The sequence below is a fragment of the Sus scrofa genome, chromosome 5, assembly GCF_000003025.6.
Source record: "Sus scrofa isolate TJ Tabasco breed Duroc chromosome 5, Sscrofa11.1, whole genome shotgun sequence".
Lineage (NCBI taxonomy): Eukaryota > Metazoa > Chordata > Mammalia > Artiodactyla > Suidae > Sus > Sus scrofa.
The window spans coordinates 13,174,196-13,199,004 of NC_010447.5; the positions used below are offsets into that span (position 1 = coordinate 13,174,196).

At 41.4% G+C, this 24,809-nt stretch overlaps 1 long non-coding RNA gene across 2 annotated transcripts in view; it reads right to left on the minus strand.

The window, feature by feature from the left end:
- The window catches only part of LOC102157760, an 83,778-nt gene that overhangs the window by 2,823 nt on the left and 56,146 nt on the right, over positions 1 to 24,809 (minus strand). For both annotated transcript variants that reach the window (XR_002343921.1, XR_298411.3), the window contains one exon: positions 6,671 to 6,764. This is a non-coding gene — a long non-coding RNA (uncharacterized LOC102157760). The remainder of the gene's footprint in view (positions 1 to 6,670; positions 6,765 to 24,809) is intronic.

A 24,809-nucleotide genomic window follows, 5' to 3' on the forward strand; every position in this document is an offset into this window, starting at 1 on the left:
ATATTTTGTCTCTTATCTTCCCTTCATGTCTTTAAAAGGCATAAACTGCGTAAAGCAGTAATTATAACACTGCAGTATCTGGTTTACAATACATATAGATGTAATGTCTATGACAATAATAGCATAAAAGGGGGATATGTTGGAGCAAATTTGTTACATTTTACTCAAATAAAGTCAGGCCTAACTTCAAGTAAAATGTGATACATTAAGACACATAATTCCTAAAGCAATCACTAAGAAACCAACTAAAAATATAGAGTGACAAAGCATGATTTCATTAGGGAAATACAAATCGGAACCACAATGAGGTACTGGTTTACACCCATGAGGATGGTTATAATTTTAAAAGAAAGGAAAATAACCAGTTTTAGTGAGGATGTGGAACTTTGGAGCCCCGTACATGGCTAGTGAGGATGTAATACAGTGCACATGCTGTGGAAAGCAGTTCCTCAAGAAGTTAAACATAGAATTACCACGTAATACATCAATTCCACTCTTAGGTGTAGACCCAAAAGAAATGAAAACAGAGACTCAAAGAGATGCTTGTCACAAATGCTCATCGTAGGACTATTTGCAATTGCCCAATGATGGGGATCCCCTCAGACCCGCAAACGGATGAATGGATAAACAAAATGTGATACATACATGCAGTGGTCTATTATGCAGCCTTCAAAAGCAATGAGGTGCTGAGTCATTCTACAGTGCAGCTCAACTTAGAAAATACGCTGAGTTGAAAAAACTCAGACACAAAGAATCCCATACTGCATGATTCCGTTTATGTGAACTATCCAGAATAGGCAAATCCATAGAGACAGAAAGCAGATGGTTGCCAGGGCCTGACGGTTGGAGGATGAAATGGGGAGTGACTGCTTAATGGGTCTCGAGTTTTCTTTGAGGGCATCATGTTTTGAACATACAGAGGGGTAGCGACTACCTTACAATGTGAATGCACTAAATGCAGCCAAACTGTAAACTTCTAAACGGTTAATTTTTATGTTATGAGAACTTCACCCCAATTTAAAAAAAAAAAAAAAGCAAGGTCCTATACATAGAAAATCCTAAGGAATATTTAAACTTTTTAAAAAGTAATCCTGCTAGAAATAATACATGATTTTTAGCAAGATCACAAGAAATAAGATCAATATACAAAAAAAAAAAAAATCAATTGCATGTCTTTATGCTGGCAGCAAGCAACTTGAAAATGGAATTAAGAAAACAACTCAATTCACAGGGGCCTCAACAAGAGCAAAACACCTAAGACAGCAAAAAGGTAAGCTATAGGCTGGCATAAAATATTTACAAATTGCTTATCTGTTAAAAGACTTATATTCAGAATATATAAAATACTCTTACAACTCTAAAACAACAAAACCCCAATTTAAAAATTAGCCCACTATTTGAATAGGCATTTCACCAAAGGAGACATACAAATGGTTAATGTGCACATCAAAAGATTATTAAAATACAAATTAAAACTATAATGAAGTACTAGCACAGAAACATACATATCTATCAATGGAAAAGAATAGAGAGTACAGAAATAAACTCACTCAACTATCGTTAATTAATCTGCAACAAAGGAGGTAAGAATATAAATTGGACAAAAGACACTCTTTTCAACAAGTGGTATTGAGAAGGCTGGACAGCTGCATGTAAATCAATGATAATCAGAACACTCCCTCACACCATAAACAAAATGAACTCAAAATCATTTAAAGCCCTAAATACAAGATCATACCAAAAGAATATGGGCAAAACATTCTCTGACACAAATCATAGCAAACTTTTAAAAATCAGTCTCCCAAGGCAAAAGCAAAAATAAACAAATGGGACCTAATCAAACTTAAAAACTTTTGCACAGCAAAGGAAACCATCAACAAAACAAAAAGACAACTTATGAAATGGGAGAAAATATTTGCCAATGACACAACCAACAAGGGGTTAATATCCAAAAATACATAAACGGCTCCTATAACTCAACATCAAAACAAACAACCCGATCAAAAAACGGGCAGAAGACCTGAATAGACATTTCTCCAAAGAGATGCAGATGGCTAACATTTCTACAAAGAAAAGCAGATGGCCAAGATACACAGGAAAAGATGCTCAACATCGCCAATCATCAGGGAAACACAAATCAAAACCACAACTATATCCAATCACTTGTGATGGAACAGGATGGAGGCTAGTGTGAAAAAAATAATGCATGTATATATATAACTGGGTCACTTTGGTGTACAGCAGAAATTAGCATAACATTGGAAATCAGCTATAATAAAAAACTTTCTTTGGAATGACTAGAAGAAATCTAATAATAAAACATAATACGCTGTGAAAAAAAAATCACAGTGAGATTTCACCTCACACCTGTCAGAATGGCGATCATCAAAAAGAACACAAACAGCAAATGTTGACGGGGATATGGAGAAAAAGGAACCCTCCTACACTGTTGGTGGGAATGTAAGTTGGTGCAGCCACTGTGGAAAACAGTATGGAGAGTTCTCAAAAAAACTAAAAATAGAACTGCTATATGACCCAGCAATTCTACTCCTGTGTACATACCTGAAAAAGAAAAACCAGGAGTTCCCATCGTGGCACAGTGGTTAACGAATCTGACTAGGAACCATGAGGTTGCAGGTTCGGTCCCTGCCCTTGCTCAGTGGGTTAACAATCTGGCGTTGCGGTGAGCTATGGTGTAGGTTGCAGACGCGGCTGGGATCCCGCGTTGCTGTGGCTCTGGCGTAGGCCGGTGGCTACAGCTCCGATTTGACCCCTACCCTGGGAACCTCCATATGCCACGGAAGCGGCCCAAGAAATGGCAAAAAGACCAAAAAAAAAAAAAAAAAAAAAAAAAAAAAAAAAAGAAAGAAAACCCAAAAACACTAATCTGAAAAGATACACACATCCCCAATTTCAAAGTAGTATTATTTACAGTTGTCAAGATATGGAAGCAACCTAAGTGTTTATCAACAGATGAGTAGATAAAGAAGATAAATGCAATGGACTACTACTCAGCCATTAAAAGAAATTTTGCCATTTGCAACAACATGGATTAACTTCATGAACTTTAGAGCATTATGCTAAGTGAAATGTCATACTGTATGATATCAGTTATATGTGGAATTTAAAAAATACAACAAATCAGTGAATATAACAAAAAAGAAAAAGACTCACTGATGTAGAGAATAAACTAGTGGTTACCAATGGGGGAAAAAAGGGAGGAAGGTAATATAGTGGTAGGGGATTAAGAGGTATGACTATTACATGTAAAATAAGCTATGAGAATATATTGTAGCCAATATTTTATTTTATTTTATTTATTATTATTATTTTTTTGCTATTTCTTGGGCCGCTCCTGCGGCATATGGAGGTTCCCAGGCTAGGGGTCGAATCAGAGCCATAGCCACTGGCCTACACCACAGCTCACGGCAACGCCGTATTGTTAACCCACTGAGCAAGGGCAGGGACCGAACCCGCAACCTCATGGTTCCTAGTCGGGTTCGTTAACCACTGCGCCACGACGGGAACTCCTATTTTTTTTTTTTTAAACAAGTGGCCATACCTGCGGCATATGGAAGTTCCCAGGCTAGGGGTCAGGCTACAGCCACTGCAGAAGCAATGCCGAGTAATTATGTTGTGAGCCACACGGGAAGTCCAATATTTTATAACTATAAATGGAGTATAACCTTTAAAAATCATGAATCACTATATGGTACACCTAGAATTTATATAATACCATACATAAAATAAACTTCAATAAAAAAATACCCCCAAAATGTTCCTAAGATGTTAGACAATAAATACAGTTATAAGATTTTTTTAGGAGTTCCTGTTGTGGTGCAGCAGAAACAAATCCAATGAGTAACTATGAGGTTGTGGGTTTGATCCCTGGCCCCGCTCAGTGGGTTAAGAATCCAGCTTTGCCATGAGCTGTGGTGTAGATCACAGACAAGGCTCAGATCCTGCATTGCTGTGGCTGTGGTTTAGGCTGGCAGCTGTAGCTCCGATTGGACCCCTAGCCTGGGAACCTCCATATGCCGCGGGAGCGGCCCAAGAAATAGCAACAACAACAACAACGACAATAACAAAAAAGACAAAAGACAAAAAAAAAAAAAACAAAAAACCTATAGTGATGGAGTTCCCATTGTGGCTCAGTGGTTAACAAATCAGACTAGGAACCATGAGGTTGTGGGTTCGATTCCTGGCCTTGCTCAGGGGGTTAAGGATCCAGCGTTGCTGTGAGCTGTGGCGCAGGTCGCAGACGCGGCTTGGATCCCGAGTTGCTGTGGCTCTGGCATAGGCCGGCGGCTACAGCTCCGATTAGACCCCTAGCCTGGGAACCTCCATATGCTGCGGGATCGGCCCAAGAAATGGCAAAAAAACAAAAAATAAAATAAAAACCTATAGTGAGATACCACTTCACATCCACAAGGATAGCTATAATCCAATATTCCAGTGCATATTATAAACACTAGTGTATATTTATGCTATGTGTAGCATAAATGTATATTAATTACTAAGTATATAACATACAGTATATAGCATAAATATTATACATGTATATTTATTTACATATATATATTTCATTTAGTCTTCACAACAAACCTTGAGGTAGGTATTGTTAGCCCTGTTGTATAGGTTGGAAAGAAAACTGAGTCACAGGTCAAGGGACTGGCAAAGCTACGTTATTATCCTCATTTTAGAGGTTGGAAAACAGGAAATGAGCTTCCGAAGTGTTGACATGACAAAATCACATAGCCAGAAATATGCAGAACCAGAACTTAAACTTTCCCTGAGAAGGATCGTTATTATGAGTTCAGGATCTTCTGTATTGTTTGAATGCTGACCTTTTTTGGAAGTGGGGAAATAATAGGTATTGGCACATGTGCATTTATTTTAGTGCCAGTGACAAGTCGCAAAAGTTAAAAGAAATGGTGGATCCCTTCTAACAGTTTGTCCAGTAGGTGTTTGGCCTACTTTCTCTCCTCATGGAGTTTGGTTCTTTTAAAAGGTGATTTTCTTCAGATTTAGATCTTAATTTGGATTTAAGTGCAAGCCACAATGCTCTGCTCCTGTAAGGGCCTTAATACAAATGGGTCAAGCCCATTTGCTGCTGAATTTAAGGCAAAAAGTGTAACTTTAAAACATAGCAAATATGAAAGCATATTCCTTTTGGAATCCAAATGCTACAAACATTGAAATCCATGTTTGAGTGTATTCAACATCTCACCATGCCTTTTGGGAATCAGGCACTAGAAATATGTATTATATGAAGCCAGAGGAAGTTATAACAGGTAGCAGCTGTTTGTGAATCCAAGGTTGTTTCTATAGCTGCCAAACCAGGGCACTCTGTAAAAGGTATGTACTTTTAATGCCAACACTGAGTTTAGTGCTTTGTATGCAGGATCCTATGAAATCCTCCTTCTAACAACCATCTTTATCCTCTTCTTATAGATGAGAAAACTGAGGCTTAGATACAGGAATAACTTACTCAACCTTGCATGGCTAGCACTTAACATAATTCAAAGTCTGATCTGTTGCACTCAATTTGGATTATCCTTTACAGTACATTTCATTGGAGGGCTCATTATCCCCCCCCCCGCTTTTTTTTTTTGGTCTTTTTTATGGCCACATCCATTGCACTTGGAGGTTCCCAGGCTAGGGGTTGAATCAGAGCTGTAGCCACTGGCCTACACCACAGCCACAGCAACGTAGGATCCAAGCTGCATCTGTGACCTACACCACAGCTCACAGCAACGCCAGATCCTAAACTCACTGATTGAGGCCAGGGATCGAACCTGCATCCTCATGGATACTAGTCAAATTCGTTTCTGCTGAGCCAAAATGGGAACTCCATTGTAGGGCTCATTCTACCCCTTCTAAGAATGGCAATCACTGGTATGTCTGCCTGTTTGAAGGTTTAACTACATCAACTAGGTGTATTCTCAGAACATTCCCAAAGACCTCTGAAGTAGTGAGAAATACTGTCTTTGTATAGCATATCGATTTCCCCTAAAGTCTTTAAGCATGAAGGGGGTAACTGCTTTTGGAAGTTGCAAATTTTAACTGGCTGGTGAGCATTACAACCAGAGATATATAAAGTCCACTAATCCATTCAACTCAGATTTCCAGATAGCTGGGAAGCAGCAGGCCTTTTATTAAGCCTCGAGGATCTGGATTTGACTGGATATGATCTTGACCTCAAGGAGCTCATGATCTAACAGAGATACAGGCGCCTAGAAAATTAACCGTAACACAATATTAGAAGTATTACCATGACAGTATTAGAAGTATTACCATGTTTTTACATTTTTAACTTCTGATATCGTGTGGGCACTGACCAAGTAAAGAGGACCCTGACTGTAAATTACTGGGAATGACTATGAATTCCCACCAGTGACCGTCGGCTTTGAAACCTAGGGGTTCCCATCGTGGCTCAGCAGTTAACCAACCTGACTAGCATCCATGAGGACGTGGGATCCATCCCTGGCCTCCCTCAGTGGCTTAAGGATCTGGTGTCGCCCTGAGCTGTGGTGTATGTCGCTCGGAGACCCAGCTCGGATCCCATGTTGCTATGACTGTGGCATAAGCCAGCAGCTACAGCATAGATTCGACCTCCGTATGCCTGTGGGTGGCAGAGCCCCCCCGCCGCCCCAAAAGTAATACTTACGAGAGAGGGAAGATTTCGAAGCAAGGTGGTATTTGGTGACCCAAATTGAAAAACGAGTTGCCTTTCATTAAGTCGAGGAAGCAGAAAGGGCATTCTAGAAAAGAAAAGACAGTGGTGAGAAGGTACTTTGACAAATGGACCAGGGAGGCTGGGAAGTAGGTGCCTAATGGAGGTGGCACTGAAAACAGTGGTCAGGGCAGCATCCTGAAGGGCCTTGCACATCACAGGGAGAAATTTGTCCTTCCTTTACATTGCGGTGGAGCCTTTGCAGTATTTTCTTTGTCAGGCCCACACCCGCAGCATATGGAAGTTCCTAGGCTAGGCATCTAATCAGAGCTACAGCTGGCAGCCTACCCCAAAGCCACAGTAACACAGAGTGCATGGCGATGCCACATCCTTAGCCCACTGAGCGAGGCCAGGGATCAAATCTGCACCCTCATAGATACTAGTAGGGTTTGTTCCTGCTGAGCCACAATGGGAATTCCATCTTTGCAGTATTTTTAAGCATGGTATCAGCATAAATTGATAAAAATCATTAGACTTTTCCTAATCCTTCCTTCTTAAAATGCAGGTGTCTCTGAGAATTGATCAGCCAAGGATTCCTTGAATATGTTTCAGAATAAGCAGCTCATTATTCTTAAAGCAATCTAATTCTTTGCTTGGAGAAATGCCTTTTTAAGGAAGACACACCTTGTTTATGTTATTTTATGAATGATTGAACAAATGAATTTCCGTGCACTAGCGCTTCAAAGTGAGGTAGACAGTAAGTCTCTGTTTTACATGCTGAATTTTCGAAAATTTGAAGTTAGCTAAATTTGCTCAATAATTCCCTTTGGGACCTGATTCACAGCTGCCTCTACCACTGTGACCTCATTCCTCCTGAATACAGTATTTTAACTTATTGATGTCCCTTCGATGCCCAAGTCTAGCCATCCCATACAATCTATCTAGCACATCCCTGCCCTTTGTCTGGACACTCTCCTTCTGCTTCAGTATTTTTTTTTTTTTTTTTTTGTCTTTTTGCCTTTTCTAGGGCCGCTTCCTGCGGCATATGGAGGTTCCCAGGCCAGGGGTCTAATCAGAGCTGTAGATGCCGACCTACACCAGAGCCACAGCAACTCGGGATCCAAGCTGTGTCTGCAACCTACACCACAGCTCACGGCAATGCCGGATCCTTAACCCACTGAGCAAGGCCAGGGATGAAACCCACAACCTCATGGTTCCTAGTTGGATTCGTTAACCCCTGAGCCACGACGGGAACTCCGTTTCAGTTATTTGTTAATCCCTATTTTTTAAAAATGTTTAAGATTCACTTACTACAAAATTAATAAAATGTTCATAAAATAACTCAAGTAACACAATATGTCTAAAGTAAAACTACAGCCCTCTCTTCTTCCTGGTTCTACCGCCCAAAGATAACTACCATGAACAATTTTATGTGTCCTTCTAGGATTTATTCATATACTACCACAACATAATTGTGCCATTATTAGAATTTAATTAAGTGTTTAAACATCTGGCTGGTCACTGTCTCTGCAGACTCATACAGAAATTGCAGTCAGCCAAACCCTGCCTGTCCCACATCCTTGAATTATTAGAAAGCCTTGCTGGTTCTGCAGCTGGAAGCAGAGCTTCATTATTACTGTTTATTGTATTTTACCATGCTAGTATAGTCCCATTGTTCCAACCTACGGGAGTATCTCTGATTCTTTCCTTTGTCTCACCCACAGAGTTTATGAGTTCAATAGAAGAGCCCTCTTGGTCCTCCAGGTTTAAAATCCTTTGGTGTCTTCTCATGATCCTTCTGAGCTTCCATTTCCTCATCTATAAACTTAACAAGTATGATTTGATCATCTTTGGATCCATCTCTGATTTAAAAAACTCTGATTGGAGTTCCCTGGTGGTTCAGTGGGCTGAGGACCTGGCATTGCCACCACCATGGCTCAGGTCACTGCTGTGGCATGAGTTCAGTCCCTGGCTCTGGAACTTTTGTGTGCTGCAGGTGCAGCCACAAAAAGAACGAAAAAGTCTCTGCTACCGTTTGAGGTATGACATGCCCTGCTAAGCCTCTTTCTAGCAGTAGCTAAAGCTTTGCAGCCTTAGAGAGTCCACATTTCCAAGACACACTGCAGAAGACAATTATCCTGGGAATCCCACCAAGGTCAAAGCAAACTGCTTTGATGAAATTATTCAGGCTTTGGTTTTTGAAAGATGGGACACAGTAAGGTCAACTGGATGTGAAAACATTTGCAGCAATTCTTAAGAGAGGGATCTGGCTTAGTACTGTTTCCAAGTTTCAAGTGTTGGATGCATTTTTTTTTTTTTTCCTGGAGGAGGAGTTTGATCTTAAAAAAAAAAAAAAAATCAAACCTGTGAGTTATAACTGTGACTCAAGCTTCCACAAAGGTCAGCTGGAAGTTAGCAACTTCTGAAAGTGACTTAATTGCTTGGCTGGGCAATTCTTTTGGATGGGAATCTTCGCCTAACCAGCCCTGTGAGGCTTTTCTTGAAATGGAATTCAGTGCTAACTCAAAAAGCTTGTCCTCACTTAACCCCAGGAAAAGGAGAGCCCCGAAAAGCAGGGCAAGGAGAGTCTTGAAGTATAATTAATACGTGAGTACACTTTAATTATTGGGCTGAAATACATTATGGGAATGATTTTCCTTTTTAAATGACTTAATTTTTCCCCTTCCAATGTAAAAGATTTAGCAGTTCCTCTTTTTTTTTTTTTTTTTTTTTTTTGCAAGGGCATATTTTCAGGGTTTTGTCGGGACCAGAAACCATCATTCTTCCCCTTAACACCACAAACCACAATAGGGAATACTGCAGTACCCAGCCTTGACTAATCTGGAGAAGCAGAAGTACAGAAGGATTTTTAGAAAGAGGGACAGGGGATGGAAAGAGAAAGCCAGTGCACAAGAAGTCACAGGGGTGATTAGAATTAACTGTAGCTACTAGAACAGAAGGTGTCTGAGCATCATTTGGCAAATGCATGGATTCTGGAACCAGACTGCTGAGTTCAACCACATACCAGCTGCATGACCTTAGACCAGTGTTATTTAATCTCCATGTGTGCCTGCCTTCTCTCATCTATAGATTAGAGGTCGTAACAATGCCTACTTCAGAGGGCTATTGTGTACATCACACAAGTTAAGATGTGTAAAGTGCTGAGGGCAGTGCCTGGCTCATGGGAAGTCTCAAGAAAAGTTTTACATACAGTGTGTATGTACTATGCATCTACTTACAATACATATTCAAATACTAATGAGACCTTCACACCCATTAAGATGCCTATTGTGTTAGGCTTCTCCAGAGAAGCAGAACCTATAGGATAGTATAAATATGTATATCCTATCCTCTGGTAGGGAATTGAGTCACATGATTAAAGGGCTGCTAAGTTCAAAATCTGCAGGGTGGGCCGAGAGGCTGGAGTACCAGGAGAGCTGATGCTGATGATTCCAGTTCAAAGTCTGTGAAGAGCCAGTGTTCCTGTTCCAGTCCAAAAGCCAGCTGCTGGAGAATCCCTACTGCTTGTAGGTCTTTTTGTTCCAATCTAGTCTTCAACTGATTGGGTGAAGCTCAGTTACATTATGAAGGGGAGTCTGCTTTATTCAAAGTCCATCGACTTTCTAAAATTTTTTTTTTTGCTTTTTTTGCCTTTTTTTTTTTTTTTTTTTAAGGCTGCACCCACAGCCTATGGAAGTTCCCAGGCTAGAGGTTGAATTGGGGCTACTGCTGCTGGCCTATGCCACAGCCACAGTGATGCCAGGTCCGAGCTGCATCTGCAACCCACACCACAGCTCATGGCAATGACCGATCCTTAAGCCACTGAGCAAAGCCAGGGATCGAACCTTCATCCTCATGGATCCTAGTCAGGTTCATTAACTCTGATGAAGGGAACTCCCTCATAGTAATTTCTAAACTACTAAATTTTTAAAGTCAAAACATTCAGAATATCGTGAAACATATAAATGCTTCATTAAAGAGAGATACATCAATGATTTTATTATTTTATACTACTGAAACAATTGAGGTTATATTTTGCTCTAAAATAGGAAAAAAAATACTCAGCTTCTGAATAATGGTCAAATTATTGTTTTAGAGATTTCATGTATTCAGTAAATAAACTTCGCGTCTGTACAGGATGTGAAATGCTGTATTCCAATATGTTGATTTAAGATAAAAATAATAAAAAAAATGTAGGAGTTCCCGTCATGGCTCAGTGGTTACCGAATCCAACTAGGAGCCATGAGGTTGCGGGTTCGATCCCTGGCCTTGCTCAGTGGGTTAAGGATCCGGCGTTTCCATGAGTTGTGGTGTAGGTTGCAGACGCAGCTCGGATCTGGTGTTGCTGTGGCTCTGGCATAGGCCGGCGGCTACAGCTCCGATTAGACCCCTAGCCTGGGAACCTCCATATTCCATGGAAGCGGCCCAAGAAATGGCAAAAAGACAAAAATAAAAAATTTTAAAAATAAATAAATAAATAAAAATACTGTTAAAAAAAAAGTCAAATGTCCATCGACAGATGATTGAATTAGGAAGATGTGGTATGTATACACAATGGAATACTACTCAGCCATAAAAAAGAACAAAATAATGCCATTTGCAGCAACATGGATGGAACTAGAGACTCTCATACTGAGTGAAATAAGTCAGAAAGAGAAAGACAAATACCATATGATATCACTTATATCTGGAATCTAACATATGGCACAAATGAACTTTTCCACAGAAAAGAAAATCATGGACTTGGTGAATAGACTTGTGGTTGCCAAGGGGGAGGGGGAGGGAGTGGGATGGATTGGGAGCTTGGGGTTAATAGATGCAGACTGTTGCCTTTGGAATGGATTAGCAATGAGATCCTGCTGTGTAGCCCTGGGAACTATGTCTAGTCACTTATGATGGAGCAGGATAATGTGAGAAAATAGAATGTGTACATGTATGTGTAACTGGGTCACCACGCTGTACAGCAGGAAAAAAATTGTATTGGGGAAATAACAATTAAAAAAAAAGTCCACAAGTTTAAACATTAATCTCATCTAAAAGCATCCCCAGAGAAACACCCAGAATAAAGTTTGACCAACCTTCTGGGCACTGTGGCCCAGTGGATTAACACATAAAATTAACCATCATAGCTATTATCAAAAACAAAACAAGGAGTTCCTGTCATGGCTCAGCGGTAACGAACCTGACTAGGATCCATGAGGATGCGGGTTTGATCCCTAGCCTTGCTCAGTGGGTTAAGGATCTAGTGTTGCCATGAGCTGTGGAGTAGTTTGCAGATGTGACTCGGATCCTGCATTTCTGTGGCTGTGGTGTAGGCCGGCAGCTCTGATTCGACCCCCAGCCTGAGAACTTCCATATGCCACAAGTGTGACCCCAAAAAAGAAAAACAAACAAACAAACAAACAAAAAAAACAGAAAGTGAGTGTTAGCAAGGATGAGAAATTAGAGCCTTTGGGCACTGCTGGTAGGAATATAGACTAGCGCAGGTGTTGTGGAAAATAGTATGATAGTTCAAAAATCAATACAAATCAAATAATCAAAACATTAAAAATAGAATTACCATTTGATTAGCAATTCCACTTCTGGGTATATACCCAAAAGAAATGAAAGCAGGGATTGGAGCAGATATTTGTACACTCATGTTCATGGAAGCATTATTCACAATAGCCAAAAGATAAGACTCCCCCAAAGTAATCTGTACCCCTAATATCTACTCCAATCAGGAGCAGGCAGCTACCAGCCTTGGACCCTCACTCTGCCTTGCAAACCTTGATAATAATAATAGCTGATACCCATATATAATCTGATCCAATTTCTGTGTATTAACATGTATTAACTCAACTTCAGACAACAGTCTTAAGAGTTAGACCCTTATTATCACTCCATTTTACACGTGGAAAAAATGAGGCACACACCAATTTCATATACCAAAAAAATAACAATCTGAGATTCTAACCCAGACAGTCTGGCTCTAAAGTCATGCTCTTCACTGCTGTACACTAGTTTCTGCAGGGCTTTCGACAAATGATCCCCAACCTGTGACTGCAGAGTTGCCATGAACTCCATACAAAATGCCTATGAATCCATTTGGCAGGCAAGCCTAATCTGTACACAGACATAAGAATACCTGAGACATTTATGTACAAAGATTTTTCAAGTATGTATAGATGCTACTGCAGAGAATGAAAATATCAGTTTTAAAATATTGACTACATTGTGGCTTTTACTGACATATTCTCTTGACACAGGGGAGGAATCTAAGCCCAAGGTGATATATCCAATTACAGTCTTCTTTTGCTTTATTTCAAGACACTGATAGATTTGCTTTTCCCTACTATTTCAGAGAAACATAAATCGAAAGAATAAACAAGTGTGAATTCTAAACAAAAGTGACTTGAAAAATTTTTTATGGAAGCATAACAGCCATAGAGAAAAGGGCACATATCATAGAGAAATAGCTGAATGAATTTTCATCAACTGAAACCACAGTATAACCAGCACTTAGATCAAGAAAAAGAACATCCTCAGCACACGTGCTTCTTTCCTCTCTCTCTTTCTTCCTTTTCTTTCTCTTTCCTTTCTTTCTTTCTGTAACTGTCTTTTTGTTTTGTTTTCAATTTTTTAAAGTTTTACCAAAGTATAGTTGATTTACAATGTTATGGTGGCACTTGTGCTTCTTGCATTTACTAGTCAATTCCCCTCAAGCTTAACCATTTATCGTGGGTAGAACTGGGTCCCCCCCCCAAAAAAAATATATTTGAATCCTCATCCCCTGGTACCTGTGAGTAAGACCTTATTTGGACATAAGGTCCTTGTACCTATAACTGAGTTAGGATGAGGTCATCCTGGATTCGGCTGGGCCCCAATCCTTGGGTGTTCAGGCTTTCTTTCTGGGTATGTCTGATAAAATTTTTATGGAGTTAAATTTTCTGTGCTTTTCCTTTGCCGGTTCAATGAAGTAAATTTATATCATAAGCAAATAATGAAATAAAAAGGCCTCATGCTTGAAAGGATGAGGAGCCATTAGAGAGAGAGATTGAATTAGCTTGCTAGGGCTGCCATAACAAAACCCCATAGAACAGGGTGGCTTAAACAGTAGAAATGTATTTACACAGAGTTCTGGAGACTGGAGGTCCAAGATCAAGGGGCTGACAGGGTTGGTGTCTTCTGAGATTCTTCTTGGTTTGCAGTGACCACCTTCCCTCTGTGACCACACAGTCTTCCTTTGGTGCACGCATCCCTTGTGTCACCATGTGTCCTAATCTCCTCTTCTTCTAAGGACACTGGCCAGATGGGATTAAGGCACATCCTAACAGCCTTACTTTAACTTAATCACCTCCTTTGAGGATCTTATTTTCAAAGGCAGTCACATTCTGAGGTGCTGAAATTTTGGGCTCTACTCTATGAATTTGGGGGCCACACAAGTCAGCCCATAACAGAGACTTAATATTGTTTCATTGTTTAATGTCAATGATCACTCTGACCTCACCATATGGGACTTTTGCACAAGCAGGTTTCAGATAGTAAAACCTGAGCTGAGAAGTTTGGTTGGGGAGGAGGCTGTCTCTGAGGCTGCAGGGTCTGTGGGTTTTTTGTTTTTGTTTTTGTTTTTTTATGTAGAGAAGTTCTGGTTTTAGAAATGTGGAAGGAAATACTGAGTGAAGTTTTAAATCATCTGCCATAATGAGGTTTGACACCAGTATTTATATGTAACAGTTGTCCTGCCCATGACTGACAGTGACTGCCTTAGAAGAAAAATTATTCCATGCTCAGTAAGTTTCTAGGCAAGCACTTTTCAGGTTTGTTTTTCTCTCTTTTCAAAGGATATGCCTCAAGACCCTCAGTGTTGTTGTTGTTTTACTTACTGAGCTTTATTTTGCAGTGTTTTGAGAGGTTTTTAAACAGGGGCTTCCATGATCATTTGTGTATGAAGGCAAATGAGCGAATGCCCCTTCATTCAAGGAGCCTTTCCTGGGTGCCCAGAGGGTGCCAGGTGGTGTGCTTAGCACTGGAGCTATAAATGTGCCCTGGGGGCTTATCATCTAGTAGAGGAGGCAGAAGAGTATAGGAAAAGATTTCCAAAAAGTGACAGGTGTTACTATATGGTTACCATGGTACCTTCAAGCAAGGCTCTCATTTCTCTGAGAATTGCCCTTTCTGATCCACAGCAATTGAACCCTGTAAGGGTGTGGCACAGCCATCCTGCCATCCCATCATAACAGATGGGATGAGAGATGGACAACTCTCCTAAACTGGGTGAATGTGGTCTCTTCCCTTTGGAATTGTGGCTCAGAGATGCTCCTTAGGCTTTACTGATGCTTGTTAGTCCAAGTTCTGAACTAAGAACTTGGGGATGTAGGGAGTTCCCTCATGGCTCAGTGGGTTAAGGATCCAGAGTTGTCACTGCTGTGGCTCTAGTTACAGCTGTGGTGTAGGTTAAATCCCTGGCCCAGGAACTCCCACATGCAATAGACCTAGCAAAAAAACAAACAAACAAAAACTTGGGAATTGAGCATTTAAGAGCTGTGGGTGGGAGCTCCCATTGTGGCCAGTGGGTTAAGAACCCAACATAGTTTCTGTGAGGATGTGTGTTCCATCCCTGGCCTTGCTCAGTGGGTTAAGGATCTGGTGTTGCCTTGAGCTGTGGTGAAGGTCGCAGGTGCAGCTTGGATCTGGTGTTGCTGTGGCTGTGGCATAGGCTGGCAGCTGTACCCCGATTCAACCCCTAGCCCTGGAACTTAGATAAACAGACTGCCAGAATGTAAACAGAGGAGAATAAAACTCACTGCCAGAGAGATACAAAGACAGGCTACTACCTGGATAGCTATGTTAAAGATGGGGGGTGGGCGTGGGAGTAGGAAGGGATGATGGCAATATTGCACAAGAGACTGGCACCATTGGTATTTGGGGCTGGATAATTCCTTGCTGTTGGGGATTACCATGTGCTCTGTAGGATGTTTAGCAGCATTCTTGGCCTCTATCCACCAGATATCAATAGTACTCTCTAGTTACAATGATCAGAAATGTCTCTGGGCAATGTCAAAAGTCCCTAGGGGCTGGGAGGAGTGGCAAAAGTGCACCTCCCTGGAGAACCCCTGTGCCAGAATGAGTGAAGTTCTGTTATTTGCAACCAAAGAGCTCTGACTGAGATCCTTGCTGTAGGAGGTGGTGCTCTCCTTGAGCTTTACCAGATGCAGCATTGCCATCAACAGCAGAAAGAATGTTCCAGACACAAGAGCCGGGCTGGACTTGAATGCCAGACTCTTAGAGAAGATGTGGAATTGAGAGAAGCACAGCCTCTACTGTTAGAGGCTACTAAAGAGAGAATAATTTTAGAAGCAACTTCTTCTTAACATTGGAGGTAGAAATGTGGTTATATCTCTTTTATTTTTCTAAGTTTAAATTTAGCTGGACCACTCCAGGTTGTTCCCTTTTCCACCATGATTATCTGAAACAAACCAACAAATTCTTGGAGGAGAGAAGATGCCTACTTTTAACCCCAAGCAAAAGAGGACATTGATTCTAAAGCAGTAATCTTAAAACACTATTGATTGTGAATCCCTATCAGTAAAGCCTCTTTGAGGTTGTCTCCCCAGCGTTTGAATGTATGTGTACATTTACTCATTCATAAATATATTAAATTATATACAAAGTTCCTCTGTGGCACAGGGGGTTAAGGATCTAGCATTGTCACTGCATCACCTTGGGTTGCTGTCGCAGGTTTACTCCCTGGCCTGAGAAATTCCACATGCCATGGGCGTGGCCAAAATATAAAATATGTTTAAAAAAGTAAAAAGTTTAAAAAATTTTAAATTATATACTAGTATACTGTGTCATATTATAAAACACAGAAAACAACATTTTAAATGATTAAAATATGGATAGTCCATCAATGAATGAATGGATATATGAAATGTGGTATGTTCATACAATGGAATATTATTCAGTCGTAAAAAGGAAGGAACTACTGGTGCATGTCGTGACATGAATGAACCTTGAAAACATTATGCTAAGTGAAAGAAGCCAGTCACAAAAGACCACAGAGGATCTGATTTCATTCATAGAGATGTTCAGATTAGGAAAATTTATAGAGACAGAAGGTAGGTTAGCAGTTGCTTAGGGCTAGTTGGTACACCAGGTGATAGCTAAAGGGTATGGGATTTCTTTTTTGAGGTGATGAAATTTTCTATAATTGACTATGATGGTTACACATATCTGTGAATATACTAAAGACCACTAAATTGTGTACATTAAATGAATGAATTATATGTGAATTATAGCTCATAATAAAGCTTTTTTTTTAATATGTATAAATAGAAGTTCTCTTTCCTCTTCTCACCTCTTGTTTTATGCCTTCGTGGGGAAGCACATCTCATTTTGAGGAACTCAAAGGTAATGGACCAGACCCGTTCTGGCGATTGCTTTCCACTGCCCCATTGCAGTGCTATTAAAAGCCGATCATCGTACCACACGCAACATAATGGCTAAGGTTTTCAGAGTTCGCATTCCCTCAGCAGTAAGCCCTCAGGTGTAGCTCCGATTCAACCACAGGTACCACCTTAAAAAATAGTTTTTCAGGAGTTCCCGTCGTGGCGCAGTAGTTAACGAATCCGACTAGGAACCATGAGGTTGCGGGTTTGGTCCCTGCCCTTGCTCAGTGGGTTAACGATCCGGCGTTGCCGTGAGCTGTGGTGTAGGTTGCAGAGGCGGCTCGGATCCCGCGTTGCTGTGGCTCTGGCGTAGGCCGGTAGCTACAGCTCCGATTCAACCCCTAGCCTGGGAACCTCCATATGCCGCGGGAGCGGCCCAAGAAATAGCAACAACAACAAAAGGCAAAAAAAAAAAAAAAAAAATAGTTTTTCAACCCCAAGTGCTGGCAATGATATAGAGACACTACTACAGAGAAATGGGTACACTCATACACTCTCTGTGGGAGTGTAAATTGGTACACCATTTTACTATTAAAACTAAATATATGCATTCCCTAAGTCCCAGTAATTTAATTTCTTAGTATTTACCCACCAGAAATGCAAGTGTGTGAGCATCAAAAGGTATGTATTAGCACGTTTATAGTAACATTGTTTAGAACAGCCCCAAACCAGAAACCACCCAAAGGTTTATTAATGGTAGAATGGGTAAATTATGACATATTCATATGGTAGAAATCTATTCAGCAATGAGAATGGGTAAAATAATTTTATACTCAATAAATGAATTACATGAAAATAATTTGAACTAAAGAAGCCAGACACACACAAAAAAGTAACTTCTGGAAAAGTGGTGCACTCTCTATAGAAAAAAGTATGGCGCAACTACAGATGTGATAAATTCATTTGAGTAATAAAAAAAATTAAAAAAAATAAGAAAGTATGGCGGTTCCTTAAAAAACTAAAAGTAGAGTTACCATATGATCCAGCAATCCCACTCCTGGGCATACATTCAGTGCAGAGTATATAGAAAGTGACTGATGGGGCTGGAAAAAGAGGTTGGGTATACCCCAATGACAGTGTGATGGTTAATTTTATGTGTCACTTGACTGGGCCATGAAGTATCCAGATAGTTGGTCAAACATTACTCTAATGGGTTGATGCTTAAATGATTCCACTGTGGAAGTTGGGGCGGGGTTGGGGGAGGAGAGGGGCTGAGCAAGGGGCTGAAGGAGCTGAGGACCTGGTGAGGCTGAGGCATCCTTGGTCCTGCTTAGCTTGGGGGAGGGGGAAGGAATGGAGCTGGCATTTACACATACTCTGTAGGGTATTTTAGGATGAGTTCAACATTTAAATGCATAGACTGCGTACAGGAGATTGTCTTCCAGAATGTGGGTAGGTTTCATCCCATTAGATGTTCTCGAGTAGAACAAAAAGGCTCATGGGATGGAGGCTGACAGGTGCCAGGATCTGCAGGAGTCTGCAAGCTGGTGGCTCAGGAGAGTCCATGGCACTGTTCTAGTCCCAAGGCCGGCTGGCTTAAAGACCCAGGAAGAGCCAATACTTCAAGTCCCAAGGTAGGAAAAGCTTCAGACCCAGTTTGAAGGCAGTCAGGTGGGAAGAATTCTGTCTTACATGCAGAAGGGATGGTTCCCTCCCGCCCTCTTCCCTTGCCTTCCCATGCACAGCATCTAGTCCCTACATAACAGCTAGAATGATTCAAAAATAATAACCATGTTAGAGCATTCCCCCACTCAAGACCCTCCACTGGCTTCCCATCACCCTCAGAACAACCTCTAAAGTCCTTCAAGGCCTCACACAATCTGACCTCGGCTATCTCTTCAACCCCCCCCCACCCCGGCTCTACCTCCTCCAGGCACACTGGCTTCTTTGCTCTTCCGCCAGCACACAAAACTCCTTCTCACTTCAAGGTCTTTATACCTGTGATTCCTTCTACCTAAGAGATCTGCTCGGGCTTCTACTCTAATGCGACCGTGTCCCTGCTCAAAGGTCTTCGCAGAGAGGATTTCCCCAATCCCCCTATGTAACATAGCACCTTCTGTCACTTTCAGTCCATAGACTCTTTTCTGGGAGTGGGAGGTTCAGGTTCAGGTTCAGGTTCAGGTTGTTTTGTTCATGGCTATATCTACAGCTCCGAGAAGAGTAGCTTGCATATAGTACATGCTCATAAATATTTGTTGAAGAAAGGAAGGAATTTTTAACACTTGCATTTTCCCTGAAGAGAGAGGTACCAGTTCTCCTCGGCTCACCGCTGTGTCTCAACCATCTTAGCAAGGTGCCTGGCCCATCAGAGGATTTCAGGGAACATACACGGCATGGGTAATTGTTTGTATTCTGGTTATTTCTACACTGACTCCTCTTCTACTCTAAATCACAAACTCTCTGAGGACAGGGAGCACCTACATACACCCCTTATCACCTATCACCGAGTTCTGTGGATTGTGGATTGTGAGCAGGCTGAATTGTGTCTCTAAAGTGGATAGTAACTGCTTTGTACTTACAAGGCATTCCATCAATATTTTTAAATTGCTACTGAACATTTCCACTTAAACCTTCCACGACTGGGTTAATTAGGAAGAAGGAGCATACACATTAAACAAAAGAATGACTACTTGGGGAAGACTTGCCCCTCATTTTGATTCATTGGATGATTTTATGTCTACGGCATTAGCTATTTGCTATTTGACTGTGCCACAGTCATTTTGTTGAATACACGACCAGATCCACTTACAACATGACTGGGTTCTCTTTAAAGTGCCACTTTTGCCTTTTTATTTTAAAGAATGCATCTTTGAACTACCATTTCAGGGCATCTTGTTTTTGGAAAGCTGCGTCTTCAGTGAAATACAATAGCCTTGATGAGAAGCACTCTTTGGACTAAGCAAGTGAAGGAGAGAAGAGACTTTTCTTTTTGATCAAAGGGTCACAAGAGAATGAAATTGTCAAACACTTTTGCCCCCCCCCACCCCCAGACTAAAGTGCTGAGCTTAAGCTCTTTCATTACAGGGGGAAGTGAACAGTGGAAAAGAGAGAAGGGAAGCAACCTGAGAGTTATTTAGTGAATTTCCTATGAAAAACTCCACGTGTGCTACACTAGAGAATCTGAGCTGCAGTGTCCATCTGGAGCTTGGCTCTTCCACCTGGATCAGGGGCTGAGCTCTGGCAGCTCCGAGGTGATGCAGGTTCTTGTTTCATCCACACGTTCGCTTGTTATACGCAAAGCTCAGAAGAACTTGTATTCTCTCTGATTCTGGGGAAATCAAATTTAGAAACAGGACACAGAGGGAATTTTCTAGAATCTAATGACTCCCATTATAAGCCAAAGGCGAAATGTTAGCTTGGGGCAGTGTGATAATGAAGTTGGTCATTAGCAGCTAGGAAATACTATTCCTGCCGCTCTTGCTCTGGTGAACCACGTGAAATTTGTTGGAAGATTACCGATGGCCAATTTATCCTGATCTCACTGATCTGCTGCATAACGTGAGAGCTGAGGGTTGTCACCGGTTGCTTGTTTGTGTGAAAACAAAAGAAACTGAATAAAGCTGAAAAGAGTCTGTAAAAAAAAAAAAAATCTGGAAACAATATGGAATTTTTTTTTTAAGATGATCAGATTCTAAGGGCGTACACACCCATCTTAAATGAAAAAAAATGTTATCCCCTTCCCCACCAAGGAATTTGTTCCCATAAAAAACTAAAGCCTTTTTGCTAAATGGCTGTGAATTAGGCACAAAGAGAAATTTTACCTTTGTCTTTATAAATGACAAAGTTTTTTTTTTTAATATATACTATATTTTTAAATTCTGGTAGAACACGTAGATGCCAGTTGGAGAAATATCGTGTCAAAGAAAGTCTGGGTTTTCTCAATTTTAGTTTCTATCATATGGTCACTGGCTTATAACTGACATTTCTGGAATAAGCCTAAAAGTATGTTAACTATCACTTAGAGGTAAAAGAGGAAGATGCATACAAATTTAGTACATTTCTTTAATATGACTTTGCTTCTATTTCTGAGTCATGAAACATCAGGTTCTGCAAACATGTCTTCCCCCCAAAAATGGTTCGTTGTGTTGGTATTACAGGTTAAACCCTTCAATTAACCAGAACACTCAAGGATGCATATCATCCTAGAACTTTGGTTATCAGACTCAAAAGACTAAGAGCAAAGGTCCATACAACTCTACAGAAAAAGAACAGAACTGTTGCTAAAACTGGTTCATGAAAGCTAATCGTTAAATATTCAGGAATTTTGTGAGCTAGTTGCTAAAGTGTGATGGTACCCTGAAATCTGCTGTGATGGGTATATTTACACCATGGAAATTGGTACCATACTACTATTTTTTTGACAGTCGTTTTACCAGTGCACCCCACTACATAGAAGGGTTTTTGGAGGCATGGACAACGAGTCATTCAGGAGCTGACAAGGTAAGCCCAGAAGTGCAGGCTAACTGAGAGGCATGTAGTGGTTACAAACATTGGCCAGAGTTGGGCAGACTGGTTTCTGATCTCAGATTGCCACTCACAATTGTAGGACTCCCACCAAGTTATTTACCTGAGCCTGAGTTTTCTCATTTGTAAAAAGGGACAATGACAGCCATGGCACATGGTTGTGATGATTAGGTAAAACACTATGTGCCCAATCATAGCCTCACCTGAAGATAGCCCCTGGCCCAAAGTAGCTATGTAGTAGGCACACACACCTTAAATGCCAAATAAGTCCATTCCAAGAACACATTATTAGCCCAATTGCTTCACAGACCTCTAGATCAAAGCTACTTCTTACCCAGTTCTGACCACTCCTGCGGTCTTATCTGGTGTCTCTATGCCTTGTCTTTAACCTCTTGTTTGCCTATTTCCCTCTGTGTGTGTGTGTGTGTGTGTGTGTGTGTGTGTGTGTGTGTGTGTGTGTCTTTCTCTCTTTCTCTCTCTCTCACTACTCTTGTCCTGACCACAGAAGGTGGCTGAAGTGAGGTGGGGGATGAATTCATCCGCAGTCAGTATGTTGAACAAGCACCACTTGTGGCATAATCAAAACACAGTTTTATACTTGTGTCCCATCTGGTAGTTCCTCCAAAGGTTAAAGCATAGAGTTATCCTATGATCCAGCAATTTCTCTCCTAGATATATATACAGCCAAGAGACCATATACACCCAAGAAAACTTATGTCCAAACACAAACTCATATACCAATGTTCACAGCAGCATGATTCATAATAGCTGGAAAGTGGAAACCACCCAAATGTCCATCACCTGATAAATGCATAAACAAAATGTGGTTCAGTCACATGATGGAATATCATTGGGCAAGAAAAAGCAATGAAGTACTGATTTGTGATACAGCATGGATGAACTTTGAAACCATTATGCTATGTGAAGAAGCCAGTCATAAAATATCATGTAACATAGGATTCCATGCATATGAAATGCCCAGAATAAGCAAATCTATAGAAAGAGAAAGGTAATTAGCAGTTGCCTAGGATTGAGGTGCTTGGGGAGTGACTGCCAGTGGGTAGGGGGTTTTTTGGGGGGTGATGAAAAAGTTGTAAAAATTGATTATGGCCATGATTGCACTAAACTTGGGATGAAGCAGTTTGAACTCCCTTCCCTTCCCTTCCTGGGGAGGTAGAGAGGACTTGCTCAGTATGTCCCCAAGGAGCCTTCTCATCAAACCTTCCCTCCCACACGCTGGCCCTTTTTACATCCTTAATCTTGCTGAGGGAGTCAAAGATCACCATTCAGCATTGTCCTTGGAAATGTGCCTTGTAAATTCTGCAATTGTAATGTGATCCTCTGAGATTCGGATGCGTCTGGACCTGGTGAGTATAAACACTATACACTTGTCACCTGGCCTGGATCCTGGGCAGTCTCTGCTCTCAAGTGACGAGCCTACTCAACAACTAATCTTTAGACTACAGTGAGAGCTAACTAGCTGGTCTTGTGTGCCTGTGTTTAATAACTTACACTGTTTCTGAATCTCAGTCAACTGTGAGGCTCAACACACAAACTCATGGCCTCTTTAACAGAATCATTCTGGGTATATGGACTCCTGGGTGGCCACCACAGGGAATCCAAACCACAGAAAACAGTGCAAGCCCATAAAAGTGACGTAGCAGGACTCCCCTTCTCATTCCAGCCAAATCCTCTGTGTACCTGGAGGCTCTGCCCAGCTGGATAACAGGCATGGCTCTTGTGTGCGCATTCATTGTCCCCTGCCCCCTGCCCCATTGGTCCAGGCTCTGTCCTTAAGTTACACACATGCCCTGGGAGACTACAGACATCTCAGCGCTCAAACCGCACCGACACAATCCCCAGCACACAGCCAGCCTTCTACCGAAGTAAATTTCAGATTTAGAATCTTGAGTAGAAAGAAAACAATGACTATTGATTTGCATTCCCTTGGGGAGAGAAAAAAAAACAAAACAAAAACAGACAGGCCTTTGACTCACTTATATTTTATTAAAAACCTTCTGCTCTGTCAAAATAGTTTGTGTCCGGACCTCTGAAAGCCTCTCCTGGAAATCTCACCATCTTCCTTCGAGAACCCAGATATGATAAGACCCAGCTCCTCTCCCACCACCTCTGGGGAGCTTCTGTGGACCCTGTGAGTCCGAGGGGCTCTCACCTCCTCTGAATCCTGATATCCCCTCTCTCTACCTCTTCCTGGGGCTCAGTTCACATTGGCTTTTATTGTTTTCATGTTTTATACATCTTGTCTCCTCAAGGTCAGGGACTGTGTCTTCTGCTTTGTGCTTCCCATCTCTTTTCTGGCACACAGTTTTGATAATTATTGCTCTTTCGATGATTATTCTGCTATTCGGATAGTTTTTGATAGTTTGTTCTTTCGATAATTATTGTTATTGCTGCTATTCCTAGAGTTAATGCTGGTCAGGGATATAACACCATGTGTCAGACACTGAGCCAAGTGTTCTCACGCAGCCCGTATTGATCCTCACAGCAACATTAGAAAGTGGGTGCAGGGAGTTCCCATCGTGGCGCAGTGGAAACCAATCTGACTAGGAACCATGAAGTTGTGGGTTCCATCCCTGGCCTCGCTCAGTGGGTTAAGGATCCGGCGTTGCCATGAACTGTGGTGTAGGTTGCAGACACGGCTCGGATCCCAAGTTGCTGTGGCTCTGGCGTAGGCTGGTGGCAACAGCTCCGATGAGACTCCTAGCCTGGGACCCTCCATGTGCCACGGGTGTGGCCCTAGATAGACAAAAAAAAAAAAAAAAGAAAAAGAAAATGAAAGTGGGTGAGGTTATTACCGGTTTCATGGAGGAGGACACAGGGGCTCACAGAGGCTGAATCTTCAGCATGAAGCAGCCAGACTGAGTCTTAGCTCTGATTTCAAACCTACACTCAGCTCCCGAGCATTAATTACCATAGGTCGGATTACAGAGTAGAGAATGGAAGGTAAGGGTTATTTCCCTGACATTTCTTTTAGAGATGAGCAGTACTCCCAGGCAAGACTCTGAAACTCAGAAACGGGACTTGCCCTCAACGCAAGTCTGTCCAGGCAGAATTCCTGACCCCCAAGCCAGCACTCCTTCTTCCACATCCTGGTGTTCTGCTATATGACAAAAATACTCCTTTTGGAAATTTAGTCTTTTGTACTTTTCTACTGTAGAACAAACCGCTCTTTAGCAAAAACCAAAATAGCAATTTTCTACAGAGTGGATAATCACGCA